Source organism: Dasypus novemcinctus, chromosome 17, assembly GCF_030445035.2.
Source record: "Dasypus novemcinctus isolate mDasNov1 chromosome 17, mDasNov1.1.hap2, whole genome shotgun sequence".
In the NCBI taxonomy this organism is placed as follows: Eukaryota; Metazoa; Chordata; class Mammalia; order Cingulata; family Dasypodidae; genus Dasypus; species Dasypus novemcinctus.
The window spans coordinates 82,027,920-82,045,187 of record NC_080689.1 but is presented as its reverse complement, the minus strand read 5'-3'; the positions used below and the strand labels follow the sequence as shown (position 1 = coordinate 82,045,187).

General features: G+C 39.2%; 1 pseudogene and 1 gene segment (V, D, J or C); one reads left to right on the top strand and one right to left on the bottom strand.

Moving 5' to 3' along the window:
* The window catches only part of LOC131273778 (immunoglobulin kappa variable 3-20-like), a 1,006,205-nt gene that overhangs the window by 919,913 nt on the left and 69,024 nt on the right, over positions 1–17,268 (bottom strand).
* Positions 691–1,646, top strand: LOC131274032 (14-3-3 protein theta pseudogene; annotated as a pseudogene).

Below are 17,268 nucleotides of genomic sequence, written 5' to 3'. Positions count from 1 at the left end.
ATACTTCAATAAATTAATTTTTAAAAGATAGCCGGAAACACCTGTAATTTGAATGAAACAAGCAGCTCTATTCATTGAAATAATAGAAAAGAGTGTTTCTTGTGCATTTCTTGTTAATGACCCACCTCTTCTAAAATCCAAGAGATGCAAACTGACAAACTGCATGAGACTTGCACATGGAGCTGAAATGCACAATCACTTCAGTGGTTCTGTTTGTGTTCAGATGCACTCATGTCAACATGTTTATCAAACCTCCTTCTGATCTCATGGCCTGACAATAAAGCTGATTGCAAACGGACTACTAAGGATGAATAGAGCAACCACTGTATGACTTAGATATGTTCTGAAGAAATTCTTATCCATCGAGATGAAGGTGCAGGGCTCTTGATTCCCCTGAGTCCAATGACCCTCATTATATTTTCTAATCTGTCCTTTCTGTATCGGAATCCCTGCTACCTCCTGCTGCTAGGAGGAAAGACTCAACCCAACAGGGTATCAGTCAATGTACTCACTGAGTTGTCTTCAATTAGTCATTTGATAGGAAGAACTGAGGAATAACTTTATTTTATATTTTAATTAAAAGAGAAAAACTAGGTTTCTAATGTTATTATGTTGTATTTTATTAATAATTACCATAGAGAGCGGATCCAAGTGGAGGGGCTCGCATCGCGGCAACAGGACGGGAAAGGCTGCCGAGGAGGCCTCTGCCTGAGCCGGGTCGCTGCTCGCCGCCCCGCGCGCCTCGCCCGCTCTCTCTCCTCCCCGGCCCTCGCCCGGAGCCCCACACCGCCGTCCCCGCCGCCAGCCATGGAGAAGACGGAGTTGATCCAGAAGGCGAAGCTGGCCGAGCAGGCCGAGCGCTACGTCGACATGGCCACCTGCACGCAGGCCGTGACGGCGCAGGGGGCCGAGCTCTGCAACGAGGAGCGCAGCCTGCTCTCGGTGGCCTACAAGAACGTGGTCGGGGCCGCAGGTCCGCTTGGAGGGTCATCTCCAGCATCGAGCAGAAAACCGACACCTCGGACAAGAAGTTGCAGCTGATTAAGGACTATCGGGAGAAAGTGGAGTCGGAACTGAGGTCCATCTGCACCACGGTTCTGGAATTGTTGGATAAGTATTTAATAGCCAATGCAACTAATCCAGAGAGTAAGGTCTTCTATTTGAAAATGAAGGGAGATTACTTCCGGTACCTTGCTGAAGTGGCATGTGGTGATGATCGAAAACAAACGATAGATAATTCCCAAGGAGCTTACCAAGAGGCATTTGATATAAGCAAGAAAGAGATGCAACCCACACATCCAATCAGCCTGGGGCTGGCTCTTAACTTTTCTGTATTTTACTATGAGATCCTTAATAACCCAGAGCTTGCCTGTACACTGGCTAAAACGGCTTTTGATGAGGCCATTGCAGAACTTGATACACTGAATGAAGACTCATACAAAGACAGCACCCTCATCATGCAGTTGCTTAGAGACAACCTAACATTATGGACATCAGACAGTGCAGGAGAAGAATGCGATGCAGCAGAAGGGGCAGAAAACTAAATGCATACAGGGTGTCATCTTTCCCCTCAAGAAACCTTTTTACACATCTCCATTCCTTATTCCACTTGGATTTCCTATAGTAAAGAAACCCATTCATGTGTATGGAATCAACTGTTTAGTCTTTTCACACTGCAGCTTTGGGAAAACTCCATTCCTTGATTTGTGTTTGTCTTGGCCTTCCTGGTGTGCAGTACTGCTGTAGAAAAGTATTAATAGCTTCATTTCATATAAACATAAGTAACTTCCAAACACTTATGTAGAGGACTAAAATGTATCTGGTATTTAAGTAATCTGAACCAGTTCTGCAAGTGACTGTGTTTTGTATTACTGTGAAGATAAGAAAATGTAGTTAATTACAATTAAAGAGTATTCTACATAATTTCTTAATTTCTACATTCTCTACCTTACTCTTCTTCAGGGATTTCCTTTCAGTAAGCAACTTTTCCATGCTCTTAATGTATTCCTTTTTAGTAGGAATCCAGAAGTATTAGATTGAATGGAAAAGCATTTGACATTTCTGGGCTGGGGATCATAAATTGAAATGCCTCCTACATAATATATATTAAGGAAGTCAAGTATATCTGTGGCAACAGGGAGTTTCTTTATTCACTCTTCACATGCTGCTGTCTAAGTTGACAACTTCCCTTCCCAATAAAAATTCACTTACTCTCCTGCCTTTGTAGTTCTGGTATTCACTTTACTATGTAATAGAAGTAGCATGTTGCTGCCAGAATACAAGCATTGCTTTTGGCAAATTAAAGTGCATGTCATTTCTTAATACACTAGAAAGGGGATATAAATTAAAGTACACAAGTCCAAGTCTAAAATTTTAGTACTTTTCCATGCAGATTTGTGCACATGTAAGAGGGTATCCACTTTGTCTGGTGATTGTTGTTTAGAGAGTTGGACCACTATTGTGTGTTGCTAATCATTGACTGTAGTCCCAAAAAAGCCTTGTGAAAATGTTATGCCCTATGTAACAGCAGAGTAACATAAAATAAAATAACATTTTATAAACCATTTCCTATGGTGTTAAAACAAATTGCCTACACATATTTTAAGGGACTACAATCTGAAGTTCATTGATCCCTTTTATCTTCTGTAAAATGTAGTATGCATTGTGATATACTTGTCTAGGGATGCCTAGAAATGTATAAAATTGGGACTACATTTCTACCATAGATCAGTCTCATGGGCCATCTCTTTTTCCTCAGTTGTAAATGATACTTGGTTAAGTGTTATATGGAATAAAGTGGACATTTTAAAACTAAAAAAAAAAAAAAAAAAATTACCATAGAGTTCCCATTATTTCCTGAGGCTACAGTATTAAATTGGCACAAACCATTTTAATACTTCCAAGTACTGAAAGACCTGGACAGACAAATTGAACAGCTCTGAGATTCCTGTACCCTACAAGAGTAGATCACCACTATTACTAGAGCTGTTGTACTTGATTTCACCTGCTGAATTTTTCTTGCCAAGAGACTTAATATAGAACTCTTGCTCTGTATCAATGCTTGGGAATACTCATGTTCGGTAGGAAAAATGAATTCCTAAACTGTGTTTTAGGGCATCTCATAAGATTTCACATCAAGGACTTTCTTTTGAAAGTGAGTTTCTTTAAAAGAAGCCTTGGTAGCAAAAGTGGATGAGAAAGTATGGTACTATGTGTGCAAGAAGGGTTGGGGGAGGATAAACAAGTAAGTTTTGCACAGTTACAAGTGTGTGCCCTTGACCTTTAGCAGGATTCTTGAACTTTTCACCCTTCTCCTGATTTTGCAACATCCTGACTTATCTCTTCTAAATTAACAGGCTATTTCCCAAATAAATGGATATAAATGGGTTCAGTTTCCAGAAGTAATGAACTAGGTGCCTCAGGTCAACAATTCTGGTAAAATAATAATAATAGATGCTGAAAAACAATAACAAAAGAAAGAAAGAAGACTAGAAAAGACTAAACAAAAAAAGAGCAAAGAAGAGACGGTAGAGAGGAAAATGTATAACTTTGAGCCCAAATTTTATAAGGGTCAGTGACCAAATATTTTTTTTACTCTAAAGCCATTTTTATCCAATATGTATTTAAGGACAGTACAAATGGTCTACCTTCAGACCCAGAGCTTCTGAGGGCTCTAGAGACATCTGGACAGAGCAGGGAAGACAACCAGCAAATCAGCACCCCATCAGTGGGCCTTAAACTGGATTTTGTGTTAACCTATCTCTCCAATGTAACCAACTTAAGCTCATTTATAATTTCCTTTCATGTGATTCTTCTTCCCCTTTCATTTGAAGCTATAATTAGCACTATAGCCATTAAATATCTGTCCTAGAGGCTTAAACCTTCAGTCTGTTCAACAGCCAGTTGAGATTGAATCTCAAAACAGTTGCTGCCAACACCTACTGTCCAGTTTATATGACTCAGTCAGGACAACTAACAAAATGGTGGTGATAGACAAGGTCCATCTGGAAAAGATCAGAGAGTATCTACAACTTAAGTCAAGACAGTTCCATCCACCTCCCCCATGGGATCTCAGCCACCTCTAAGTCAGAGCCAGAGTAGGCATCAGCATCCCCAAAAGTCTCACAATTGAGGAATAAATACATGTAACGGTGGAATGCAGCTATCGAACAAAGTAAACTTACTATTATTCTAGTAACTGAAGATCTTGTAATATTCATATAAAGACAGTGGTATCCAGAGGTTCTGAGGGGAGGGAGAGGGGAAAATATGTGTAACGGGGCATTTTTGAGATATTGGCATTGTTCTGCATGATATGGAAATAGCAGATACTGGCCATTACACATTTTGTCAAAATTATAAAATTGAGAACTGCAAAGTGTAAACTATAGCATAAACTATAGGCCATGTCTGGTACCAATGCTTCAATATGCGTACATCATTTGTAACCAAATACCACACCAGCGAAGATGTTATTAATAAGAGAGAATGTGATAGGGAAAGGTATTGGGGTATATGGAAATCCCTATATTTTTAATGTAACTTTTCTGTAATCTAAAACTTCTAAAAATAAATTTTAAAATAACTGGTGAAGTAAGAACTGCCTATACTGTAATAAGAGTGAATGTTAATTTATTAAACTTCCCAATGAAAAGACAGTTTAGCGAATGGGTGAGAATATATAAGCTACTTCTATGCTATCTACAAAAGACTTGCCTTAGGCCTAAGGATATGAAAAGATTGAAAATGAAAGGCTGGAAGAAGAAATTCCATATATGCAGTCTCCAAAATTCAGATAGCTCATTGTTAGTGTCTAGAAACACTACTGATTTTTGCTAGCTGTACTGGCATCAAGCCACTTTGCTGAACTCATTTACTTGCACTAGTAACTTTGTCATAGATATGTCAGAATTTTCTAAATATAGGATTATATTATATGCAAACAATGAGAGTGTTACTTCCTTGTTTCCAATTTTGGTGCCTTTTATTTATTTTTCTTTTCTAAGTACTTTAGCTAAAACTTCTAGTACAATGTTGAATAACAGTGATGACATGAGCATCCTTGTCATGTTTGCAATCTTAGAGGGAATGATGTTGGCTGTGTGTTTGTTTGTTTTTTAAATTTTATTTTATTTATTCATTTCTTAAAAAATATTACATTCAAAAAATATGAGGTCCCCATTCACCCCCACCGCCCCACCCCACAACTCCCCCCCAGCAACACTCTCCGCCATCATCATGACACATCCATTGCGTCTGGTGAGTACATCTCTGGGCATCACTGCACCCCATGGCCTGTGGTCCATACCATAGCCCACACTCTCCCACGTTCCATCCAGTGGGCCATGGGAGGACATACAATGTCTGGCAATTGTCCCTGCAGCACCATTCAGGACATCTCCAAGTCCCGAAAATGCCTCCACATCTCATCTCTTCCTCCCATTCCCCACACCCAACAGCCACCATGGCCACTTTTTCCACACCAATGCCACATTTTCTCGATTATTAACCACAATAGTTCATGAATAGAATATCATTAAGTCCACGCTAATCCTTACTGTGTTCCTCCTTCCTGTGGGCCTGGGCTTGGTTGTGTCCATTCCACATCTATGTCAAGAGGGGGCTTAGATTCTACATGGATACTGGATGGAATCCTCCTGCTTTCAATTGTAGGCATTCTTGGCTCCATGGTGTAGTGATTGACATTCTTTAACTCCATGTTAGCTGAGTGGGGTAAGTCCAATAAATCAGTGTAGAAGCCGAAGTCTGTTGAGACTCAGGGCCTGGCTATCATATTGTCAGTCCAAAGATTCAAATCCCCTAGATATATCTTAAACCCCAGCACCAACGACAATTCCAGTAAAGTAGCATGAAAGGATTGTGAAAAGAGATCCCATCTGAGTCCAGCTCCATCACGCAGATACACCAGCTCCAAAGAAGGGCCAACTGACATGGCACTGAACTCCATCCACCATGACCATAGAACCTGTGGGTCTCTGTAGCCCTCAAAAGGACCAATACCTGGGGTTGTATCTACTTTATCTGTCTCTGAGACTCTGCTCAGGTGTGCATAAGGGCAATCCTTCTGACAACCTCCAGACTCTTTTTTAGAGACTCATAGCCATATAAACTCATTTTATCTTTTCCATTTCCCCCTTACATTAGGTCAAACAGCATTTTGAAGTCATGTTATTAGTGTAGACAGGGATATTCTGCTGATCTGCATTGAACCTTTATTTCAAGGTCATTTTCTAGTTGCATCTTCAGCTGGTGTTTGGTAGTGATCCCTCGGTGCCAGGGAGGCTCATCCCCGGGTGTCATGCCCCACGCTGGGGGGAATGCACTGTATCTACATGCTGAGTTTGGCTTCGAGAGTGGCCACATTTGAGTAACATGAAGGCTGTCAGGAGGAAACTCCCAGGCACAATGCTACTCTAGGCCTTGTTCTTACTGCAGGTGAATAGGCTCACAAGCATAGCCATTAGTATCAGGAGCCCACTGTTGGACCCTCATTCCTTCCTGGTTCTTACCGTTGCACCTGGGGGACGGCCGCTCCTCACCTAAGGACCACGACAGAGCCCCCTCAGCCAGGAACCCAGTACCCCCCCAGCTGTTGTTTTTAATTGTTTCCACTATGAGTATATCTAAACATTTCCATGCCCCCTGGACATATGCCCTGTATAACTCCCTGTCAACCATATATCGCCTGTCAATAACATCCCATACCAGTATTCCTCCGCTGCCATTGTTGAACCACTCTGTGATCCAAAACTTCCTGAAAAGTGAAGCCCAATATAATGTCAGGTTCCCTTAGTAGTAAAATGGAATATAGCGATGAGTTTAAAGGTTAGATAGAGATACTTATTGATTTGGAAAAATTCTACATCCTATCTTTTTCTTTTCTTTTTTCCTACTTATTGAGCTTTTCTTCACAGGAGCCCTAGATCACAGTAATTCGTATATACAATATACAGTACTCCCACAGATCCACCATAAAACCTTTTCCCTTCCACAGCGATAATCTTTTAACTTATTCGTATCATATTTACTGAAACTGATGTACAGACTCCGAGACAATAGCTTTCAAACAAGGTGACATCTGTGCTTACATTGTGGTTTATACTTTAGGATATACAGTTTTCTAAATTTTTTAGTTATCCTATGTTTTACATTATGGTTTACATTATTAGTCTGTCGTCCCCTATATGTTTTTGGTGTAAAATTACATGTTTTATATTCATCCTCGTGTACTCTCGTGAAACTCCTCTCTTGCCCCCACATTTACCTTGGTTCCATTCATTCAACATCCATTTTCCCCTCCCCTTGGGGCCCACAGTGACAGCCAATCTCCATTTCCCAAGGAGCCACGTCCAGAAACTTGCAACAGTGTTGAGGGCCTGACTTGCTCAACTGCCCTAATGCCCTGGGAGCCACCCTTTCTCTCGAGAGATACGGTTCCCTCTATTTGATGGCATTAGTCCTCCCCAGGATGTGGGTCCACCCCCATTCTCACTACTTGGATCTCTACCCAAGGGTACAACCCACCCTGGCAAAATTAGCATTCAGACATTCCCCAGGAGTCCGTCCCATGTCAGACCATCCCCTCCGAGCATCCTAAACAGGTAACCCTCCTAATTGTATTTTGATACGGTTTTCTCAGCATTTTACTCTCAACCAACATCTGACACTCTCCTATGTTCATATGTTGCCCCTCTCTCGCCCCAATTTTTGGGCAATATTACCCCTCCACCCATCCCCAGCCCCCCTCAAACCCGCAAAGCATCTCATACCTGCAAAGCCCCACCCAAAGACAACCCCTTGCCCCCATTTTATCTCTTCTTTGTGCTCATACTTACCGCCAACTCATCATAGATTTCACCCATGTAGATGTCAGCTTACATCCTTCCTCTACCCCCTGATTTCCTGTAAGCCTTTCTTCCAGTCTCTAGCTCTCTGAGGCAGTTTGCTTATTTCATATCATTGAGGTCATGTAGTACTTGTCCTTCAATGCCTGGGTTGCTTCACTCAAAATAAGGTTCTCAAGATTCATCCATGTTATCACGTGTGTTTGTAGTATATTTGTTCTAAAAGCCGAGTAGTATTCCATTGTATGTATATACCACATTTTATTTATCCATTCATCTGTTGATGGGCATTTCGGTCGATTCCAACTTGTGGCGATAGTGAACAATGCTGCTATGAACATTGGTGTGCATATATCATTTGTGTCCCTGCCTTCAGTTCTTCTGGGTATATACCCAGCAGTGGAATTTCTGGGTCATATGGCAAATCTATGGTTAGTTTTTTGAGAAACCGCCAAACTGTCCTCCAGAATGGTTGGATCCATCTGCATTCCCACCAGCAGTGGATGAGTGTTCCCATTTCTTCACATCCTCTCTAGCATTTGTATTCTTCTGTATTTTTTCACAACTGCCAATCTTATGGGAGTAAGATTGTATCTCATTGTAGTTTTGATTTGCATTTCCCTGATAGGTAGAGATTTGGAGCATTTTTTCATGTGCTTTTTAGCCATTTGTATTTCTTCTTTGGAAAAGTGTCTGTTTAAATCTTTTTCCCATTTTTTAAATGGGTTGTTTATCTTTTTATTTTCAAGCTATAGGAGTTCTTTATATATGCAAGTTATAAGTCTCTTATCAGATATATGGCTGCCAAATATTTTCTCCCATTGTGTGGGTTCCCTTTTTACTTTCTTGACAAACTCCTTTGAGGAGCAGAAGGCTTTAATTTTGAGGAAGTCCCATTTATCTATTTGTTCTTTTGCTGCTCGTGCATTTGGTGTGATATTCATGAAACCATTTCCTATTATAAGGTCCTGTAGATGTTTCCCTACACTGCTTTCCAAGGTCTTTATGGTATTGGCTCTTATATTTAGGTCTTTGATCCATCTTGAGTTGACCTTTGTATAAGGTGTGAGATGGTAATCCTCTTTCATTCTCCTGCATATGGATATCCAGTTCTCCAGGCACCATTTGTTGAATAGGCCATTCTCTTCCAGTTGAGAGGGTTTGGTAGCTTTATCGAATATTATATGGCTTTATATATGAGGTTCTATATCAGAACTTTCAATTCAATTCCATTGGTCTGAGTGTCTCTCCTTACACCAATACCATGCTGTTTTCACTACTGTAGCTTTGTAGTATGTTTTGAAGTCAGGTAGTGTGATTCCTCCAATTTCGTTTTTCTTTTTCAATATGTCTTTGGCTATTTGGGGCCTCTTTCCTTGCCAAATAAATTTCATAGTTAGTTTTTCTAGTTCCTTAAAGAAGGCTGTGTTGGTTGATTTTTATTGGGATTGCATTGAATGTGTAGATCAGTTTTGGTAGGATAGACATCTTAATAATATTTTGTCTTCCTATCCATGAACAAGGAATATTCTTCCATTTATTTAGGTCTTCTTTGATTACCTTGATCAGTCTTGTATAGTTCTCAGTGTATAAGTTTTTTACATCTTTAGTTAAATTTATTCCTAAGTATTTGATTTTTTTATTTACTATTGTGAATGGTATTTGTTTCTTGATTTCCTCCTGATCTTGCTCATTATTAGTGTACAGAAATGCTATAGATTTTTGCACATTGATCTTATAACCTACGACTTTACTAAACTCATTTATGAGTTCTAGAAGCTTTGTTGTAGACCTCTCAGGGTTTTCTATGTATAGGATCATGTCATCTGCAAATAATGAAATTTTGACTTCTTCCCTTCCAATTTGAATGCCTTTTATATCTGGTTCTTGCCTCAATGCTCGAGCAAGTACTTCTCAGACAATGTTAAATAGAAGGGGAGAGATTGGGCATCCTTGTCTTGTTCCTGACTTTAGAGGGAAGGATTTTAGGATTTCTCCATTGTAAACAATGTTGGCTGTAGGTTTTTCATATATACTCTTTATCATGTTCAAAAAATTTCCTTGTATTCCGATCTTTTGGAGTGTTTTTATCAAGAAAGGGTGCTGTATTTTGTCAAATGCTTTTTCTGCCTCTATAGATATAATCATGTGATTTTTTTCCTTTAATCTGTTTATATGGTGTATTACATTGAGTAATTTTCTTATGTTGAACCATCCTTGCATACCTGGAGTGAATCCCACTTGGTCGTGATGGATAATTCATTTAATGTGTTGTTGAATACAATTAGCAAGTGTTTTGTTAAGTATTTTTGCATCTAGGTTCATTAGAGAAATTGGTCTGTAATTTTCCTTTCTTGTGGTGTCTTTGTTTGGCTTTGGTACCTGGGTAATGTTGCCATCATAGAAGGAGTTAGGCAATGTTCCTTCTGTTTCACTTTTTGGAATAGTTTCAGCAGGATTGGTGTTAGTTCTTTCTGGAATGTTTTGTAGAATTCACCTGTGAAGCCATCTGGCCCTGGGCTCTTCTTAGTTGGGAGGTATTTAATGATGGATTCTATCTCTTTATTTGTGATTGGTTTGTTGAGATCATCAATTTCTTCTTTCGTCAATATGGGCTGCTTATTTGTTTCTAGGAATTTGTCCATTTCCTCTGAATTGTCATTTTTCTTGGAATATAGTTTTTCAAAGTATACTCTTATGATAGTCTTTATTTCTGTGGGGTCAGTGGTGATATCTCCTTTCTCATTTCTTATTTTGTGTATTTGCATCTTCTCTCTTTTTTTCTTTGTTAGGCTCACTAAAGGTTTGTCAATTTTGTTGATCTTCTCAAAAAACCAGCTCTTGGTCTTGTTTATCTTTTCAAGTGCTTTCTTATTTTCTATTTCATTTAGTTCTGCTCTTATCTTTGTTATTTCCTTCCCTCTTCTTCCTGTGGGATTACTTTGTTGTTTTTTTTTTTTCTGTTTATCAATGGCAATGAATGTACCATACTAATGAAAGATGTTGCTAATGTGGCAAAATGTGAGAAATGTGCAGATCAGGGCATATGAAATCCCCTTTATATTCTCTGTAACATTTATGTAATCTAAGTATCTTTTAAAAAATAAACAAAGGAAAAGAAAAAATATTGTGATAAATAAAGCAGACACTCTCAAGTATTTTTTTGGCACATTTATGTCTTGTCTTATAATTTCATTCTCTCAGTGTCACTATTAAGTGGTTCTGTAAGTACTACGAAATAAGAAAGAAAGAAAGAAAGAAAGAAAGAAAGAAAGAAAGAAAGAAAGAAAGAAAGAAAGAAAGAAAGAAAGAAAGAAAGAAAGAAAGAAAGAAAGAAAGAAAGAAAGAGAAAGAAAGAAAGAAAGAAAGAAAGAAAATTGTGCCTAGATCAGTCATTCCTCAGGGAACCTGTCACATATTGGGAAACCAGGAGTATGCCCAGCTGAATCAGCCTACTCTGCCCATATTAATAGACTACACAGCTAACCAAAAACTCAACAGCTTAAGTTTTATGCTACTAGGTTTGGGAGTGGTATATTATATGGCAGAAGGTAACAGATAAATTGTCTTCCTTTAAATTGCTATCCAATCTTATGCCACAAACATTTCCCCCAACCCTGATTTATTTTTCTTCCTACCACTAAAAAATGGCATATTATGAATTTTACATTTTATATATGTATATTATTTCTCCTCAGCTACAAAAGGAGAAGGGATCTTTGCAACTGATGGAGTAACTGCACATATATATTACTTGTGTAAATGAATGACATGGATTCAATTATTTTAAAATGCCTCTCAATCCTAGTAGTGAAGAATAGTTATGCATGTCAGAGTGTTTGGTGTATTCTCCTCACATGTGATGAGATATTTGGTTAAACTAAACTTCACCCACCCTTGTACTTATGAAGCAATTTCAGAAATAATACTAGAATGTCTGGAGTATTTCCACTTTTACACCGAGATTAATGTGTTAATTAAAGGTTATCCAAAGTGTTCAGATTATAGCAAATTTAAGAAACATAGATCCAATAATAATGCATAGAGCACTATCAGAAAGAAAGTGGGCAATTAATGAAAATTTTGGAAGGAAAGTTTTCACATATTTCTAAAGCCATGAAGCTGAAGAATTAGAGACATGCCTTGAAGGAATGAGAAGAGCTGAACATGATGGAGAAAAGAAAAAGGGCTTTACAAAAGGATGCAGATTTTCAATTATTCTGTATTTGAATATAAACTTGCCTTGTTTGCCAAGCTATGAAATGGGCCCAGTTTAACAAGAGGCTTTTATTACAAGTTTTCAATTTTGAGGCTGAGAAAAATGTCTAAACCAAGTCATCACTAGGTGATGCTTTCTTCCCAAAGACTTGTGCCAGTGATGCTGCGCTCCTCTGTCACATGGCAAGGCACTTGGTGGTATCTGCTCATCTTTTCCTTCTCTTCTAGGTTTTGATACTTTCACATTCCTGCTGCCATGGCTTTCTCTTTCTTTCTCCAAATCTCATTCTCTTAAAAAAAAGATTACAGTGGAGTGAATGAGACCCATATTGGGCCAGGCATCAACTGAAGTAAACTACTCAAAAAGTTCCACCTACACAATAGGTTACACCTAAAGATGGATTAACTACAATGTAACCACTATCCATGTGGTGCAGCAGTGCACCAAAATGTATTCACCAAATGCAATGAATGTGCCACGATAATGAAGAAGTTGTTAATGTGGGAGAAGTTGGGTGAGGGGGGTAGGAGGTTTATGGGGGCCACATATTTTTTAATGTAACATTTAAAAAAATAAAGAAGAAAAAAATCATACCTAACTGAGGTCCATATAGCATCAGACAATTAAATAAACATATATTGCATTTTGCATTATTTTTCTTTTTTCGACAGAGGGAACACACAGTATTTGATAATGTTGTAAAAAATAAACTTGTATGTGTCATTTTAAACATATGAGAATAAGATGAAGTAAACAAAGATCTCATAGCAATATGGAAAACATTTAACTTTTGGTGAGTTTTATGGTTCAACCATTTTATAAGAGAACTATAGTGTTGGAGATTTGGACCCAAAGGGTATTGGGAATGAAAGAAATAGAAAAGTGAGAAGGAAACAAAGAGAAAGAGAGAGTGAGAAAGCTGGGATCAGGGGGTCTGTGAGTAGAGACTCATCAGACAACTTTGTTGTTTACAATGGGCTCTCTATATACCCCAGTGTATGTGACAACAAGCAGGAACATGTAGCCTATGTGACAATAAGCAGGAACACGTAGCCTACAGGACATCAAGCAGCATTACCCATAAGTCTAAGGAATTTTTAAAAAATCTTATCTCAAGGTACAAAGTCGAAGTGTTCTATTCACTACAAAAGGTATGTTCTCATCTTTTCTTTCAGGCTTTAACAACTTCATCCCATTTGCAGGGAACTCTTAATTACTGCATTCCTTAGGGTGCAAGCATGACCATGGAGACAGCACTAGCATGGAGGCAGCACGTCTCTCCCTGTGAGGCCACTGTGCCTCAGTTTCCAACATCTCCCCCCTTTTTGTTTTAATTGAGGTGACTGCACCTGTCTTAGGTTGCCCTCCTCTGAGAGTCTTACCTGTCATTGTCTACCGGCCTAGCTCTTCGACTTGGGGTAGTTACTGAAGTGCTTTTGCTAGCACCAGATTATTTGCATGTCCCATGGCTGTTACACTTCGCAATTTTCTTTGAAAGCACTGTCCAGCACAGGCAAGAATCATGAGCAAAAGAACTAATATGATTAGCCGTATTCTTAAAGCTGACAGGAAATGCTGTGATTTCCACCAATTAACTGGGTTAAATTTTGTAATATGTGAAATTATATCTGAGAAAATATGGTTATCATTGTCTACATTAATTTGATTTTGAGACATTTCTAATATTTTTCTTTGTAATTCCATTATTTCCAGAGAGATAATACTTTTCTGGCCTAGAAAATGATTCTTAATTTTTCCCCATTCTATATCAGATGAATTATAGGCAAAAGGAGTAATGCAAAAGATGCCTTCAAATAATCTCTCATGCAAAGTAACAGCTGAGTAGGGCTGGAGTCCTGCTGGACTGGGCTGTTCCAGGTGCTTGCAGGGCAGGAGGTGTCTGGACATCGATTTAGTGGGATGGTGACAGAGGAGATTCTTACAAGAGGTAGAATTTTGGGCCTCTTTCATGGAGGTCAGGGTTGTGAGTGGGACCCTTCCCCCTGGGGCTGGCAAGCTGGTGGTGGTGATTCCTGGAGGCTTTGCTGTGCTGAGTAGTTCCCAAGCCCTGAGTGGGTTGTTTCAGGGGCCTGCAGGACAGGAGGTGTCTAGAAGTCAATTTGGTGAGACAATGACAGGGGAGATTCTTGCGAGAGGTGGAATTTTGGGTTTCTGACATGGAGGTCAGAGATTCTGGCTGGAGCCCCTCCCCCTAGGGCTGGCTGCTGGGCCCTGGTGGTCCCTGGGATCTTTGTTGTATGGGGTGTTCCCAAACCCTGAGCAGGCTGTTTTGGGGGCTTGCAGGGCAGGAAGTGTCTGGATGTTGATTTGGTGAGATAGTGACTGAAGAGATTCTTGCAAGAGGTGGAACTTTCGGTTTCTTACACAGAGGTCAAAAGTTCTAGGCAGAACCCCTCCCCCTACACCCAGTAGCCCACCCGCGATGGTCCTTGAAATCTTTGTAGTGCAGCAGCACCCCCAGTGGGCTGTTTCAGGGGCTTGCAGGGCAGGAGGTATCTGGATGAGACAGTGACAGAAGAGATTCTTGTGAGACGTGGAATTTTGGGTTTCTGACATGTAGGTCAGAGGGTGCAGGCAGTACCCCTTCCCCTAGGGCTGGCGCCCAGCTGCAGAGATCCCTAAAGGCTGTGTTGTGCTGTGGTGCTCCCAGGCACCAGTTAACCAGATGCATGGTTCCCAGGTCTGAGTCCCATAAATCCTGGTGGCCCATGCTCCAGAGACTCACACACTTTGAGTCTGCAGTATCACAGAATTCCCATCCCTGAATCCCCCACAACCTGATGTGTATCTGAGGTTCTTGATCACCCTAGCCCTTGGCATTTGTGGGTTTTTTTCTTTTTTCTTGTCTTAGTTGCTAATATTGCATTGTCTCCTGGTATTTTCTCCCATTTTATCCTCCAAGGTCCTTCTTTGTTTATTTAGTTTTTTTTCTCCTTTTCTATTTCTTGCTTGTCCCCCTCCCCTTATTCTTTGCCCATCCCCTTTTTCTCTTCTCTTTTTTTCTTTTCTCTCTTTTTCTTCGTATTTTATTTTATTTTCTTTATATAATAGGTGCTGCAGGGATCACTTCATATTTGCTGTGTCTCCTCATCCTCCATTTCCTCTTTTCTGTGTGTATTGATTTTGGCCACCTACACTATCCCCTTTTCCCCACATCTTGCCATCAGCCTTCATCTACTGTTTCTCTTACATTCCACCTCCTTTTCTTTGGCCCCCAAATTGTCTGACTTTTAATTTCTAATACCTTTGTTCTGATTTATGTCTTTAATCCACTCTTGATATTATCATCTTTCTTTTCTCTTTCCCTCTCTCATGAAAACACTGGCCTTTTAATTCATACTATATTCCTCCCCATATTCAGTTCACTGCCTCATTATAGGTATTCTACTTACTGCTATAACTCTACACAACTTACATCAGTTTAATACCCATTCTCCCAGATCTCACATTGTTGCTTTGCTAACATTTATTACAAATACTACTTTATACATTTTCTTTTCTTATTCATTATGCTTTCCCTGGCCCTAATATTTTCCTTCAAAGTGAACTTAGCCAGGAACAAGAAAATAGAGCAAGAAGAACAAAGTGACAAAGAGAAGACATAACACTTATGCAGTAACAAAAACAAATTAATCCCCAAGACTAGACAAAGAAGCTAAGGAATTGATTAAACCAATCAAGATAAAATGATGACCAGACAGCAACAAAAAACTACAAACAAAACCAATAATCAGAAAAACATGGCTGAATCCAATGAACAAACTAAAAACCAGGAAGGGAAGCAGAACATCGGAGAGTAATTAAAGATCTCAAAACATATATTAGAGACCAACTTAATGAAGTAAAGGAAGAGATTAACAATATGAAGAAAACACTTGGAGAGAAAATTGCAGACATACTCAAAAAGATAACAGATACAATGGGGATGAACTCTGCAGTTCAAGAAATCAAAAATACACTTCCAGCAAATAGCAGCAGATTAGAAGAGGCAGAGGAGAGAATTAGTGACGAGGAGGAAAGTACATCTGAAATCAAATGGAGAGTAGAACTGATAGATAAAAAGATAGAAAAAATCCAGCTAGGACTTAGGGACATGAACAACAATGCAAAACACGCAAAAATACATATTATAGGCATCCCAGAAGGAGAAGAGAAGGGAAAGGGGAAAGAAGGGGTGTTGGAGGAAATAATGGCTGAAAACTCCCCAAATCTACTGAGAGAGATGGATGTACATGTCCAAGAAGCACAACACACACCAAACACCATAATCCCAACAGGCTAACCCCAAGACATATACTTGTCAAATTATCCAATGCTCAAGAAAAAGAGAAAATTCTAAAAGCAGCAAGAGAAAAGAAAACCATCACATACAAGAGAGGCTCCATAAGATTAAGTGCTGATTTCTCAGCTGAAACCATCCAGGCAAGAAGGCAGTGGTATGATATAGTCAAGGAACTAAAAGAAAAAAATTTCCAACCAAGAATACTCTACCCAACTAAACTAGCATTCAAAAATGATGGAGAGTTCAAAATATTCACAAATAAACAGAAATTGAAAGAGTATGCCAACCAGAAACCTCCCCTTCGAGAAATACTAAAAGGAATTCTGAAGGAAGAAAGGAAAAAACAGAAGAGGTAGAGTTGGACGAGAGTGTAAGAGCAACAAAAAAGGCCAAAAAAGAAGGAAAAAAAAAAAACAAAATATGAGAAACACAAGTCTAATCAAAATATGACTAACATAAATAATTCCTTGAAAGTAATAACACTGAATGTCAATGGATTAAACTAGCCTATCAAAAGATTCAGACTGGGACATTGGATAAGGAAATATGACCCACCTATATGCTGTCTACAAGAAACACATCTTAGACACAGGGATTCATGGAGGTTGAAAGTGAATGGTTGGAAAACAATCTTACAAGCAAACAATAATCAAAAAAAGGCAGGAGTAGCTATATTAATATCAGACAAAATGGACTTAAAATGTGAAACAATTGTGAGAGACAAAGAAGGATACTATGTATTAGTGAAAGGGACAATCTCTCAAGAAGATCGAACAATCATAAATATTTATGCTCCTAACAAGGGCGCCTCCAAATACGTAAGGCAAACACTGGAAAAACTAAGTGAAAAAATAGATGCCTCTACAATTATAGTGGGAGAT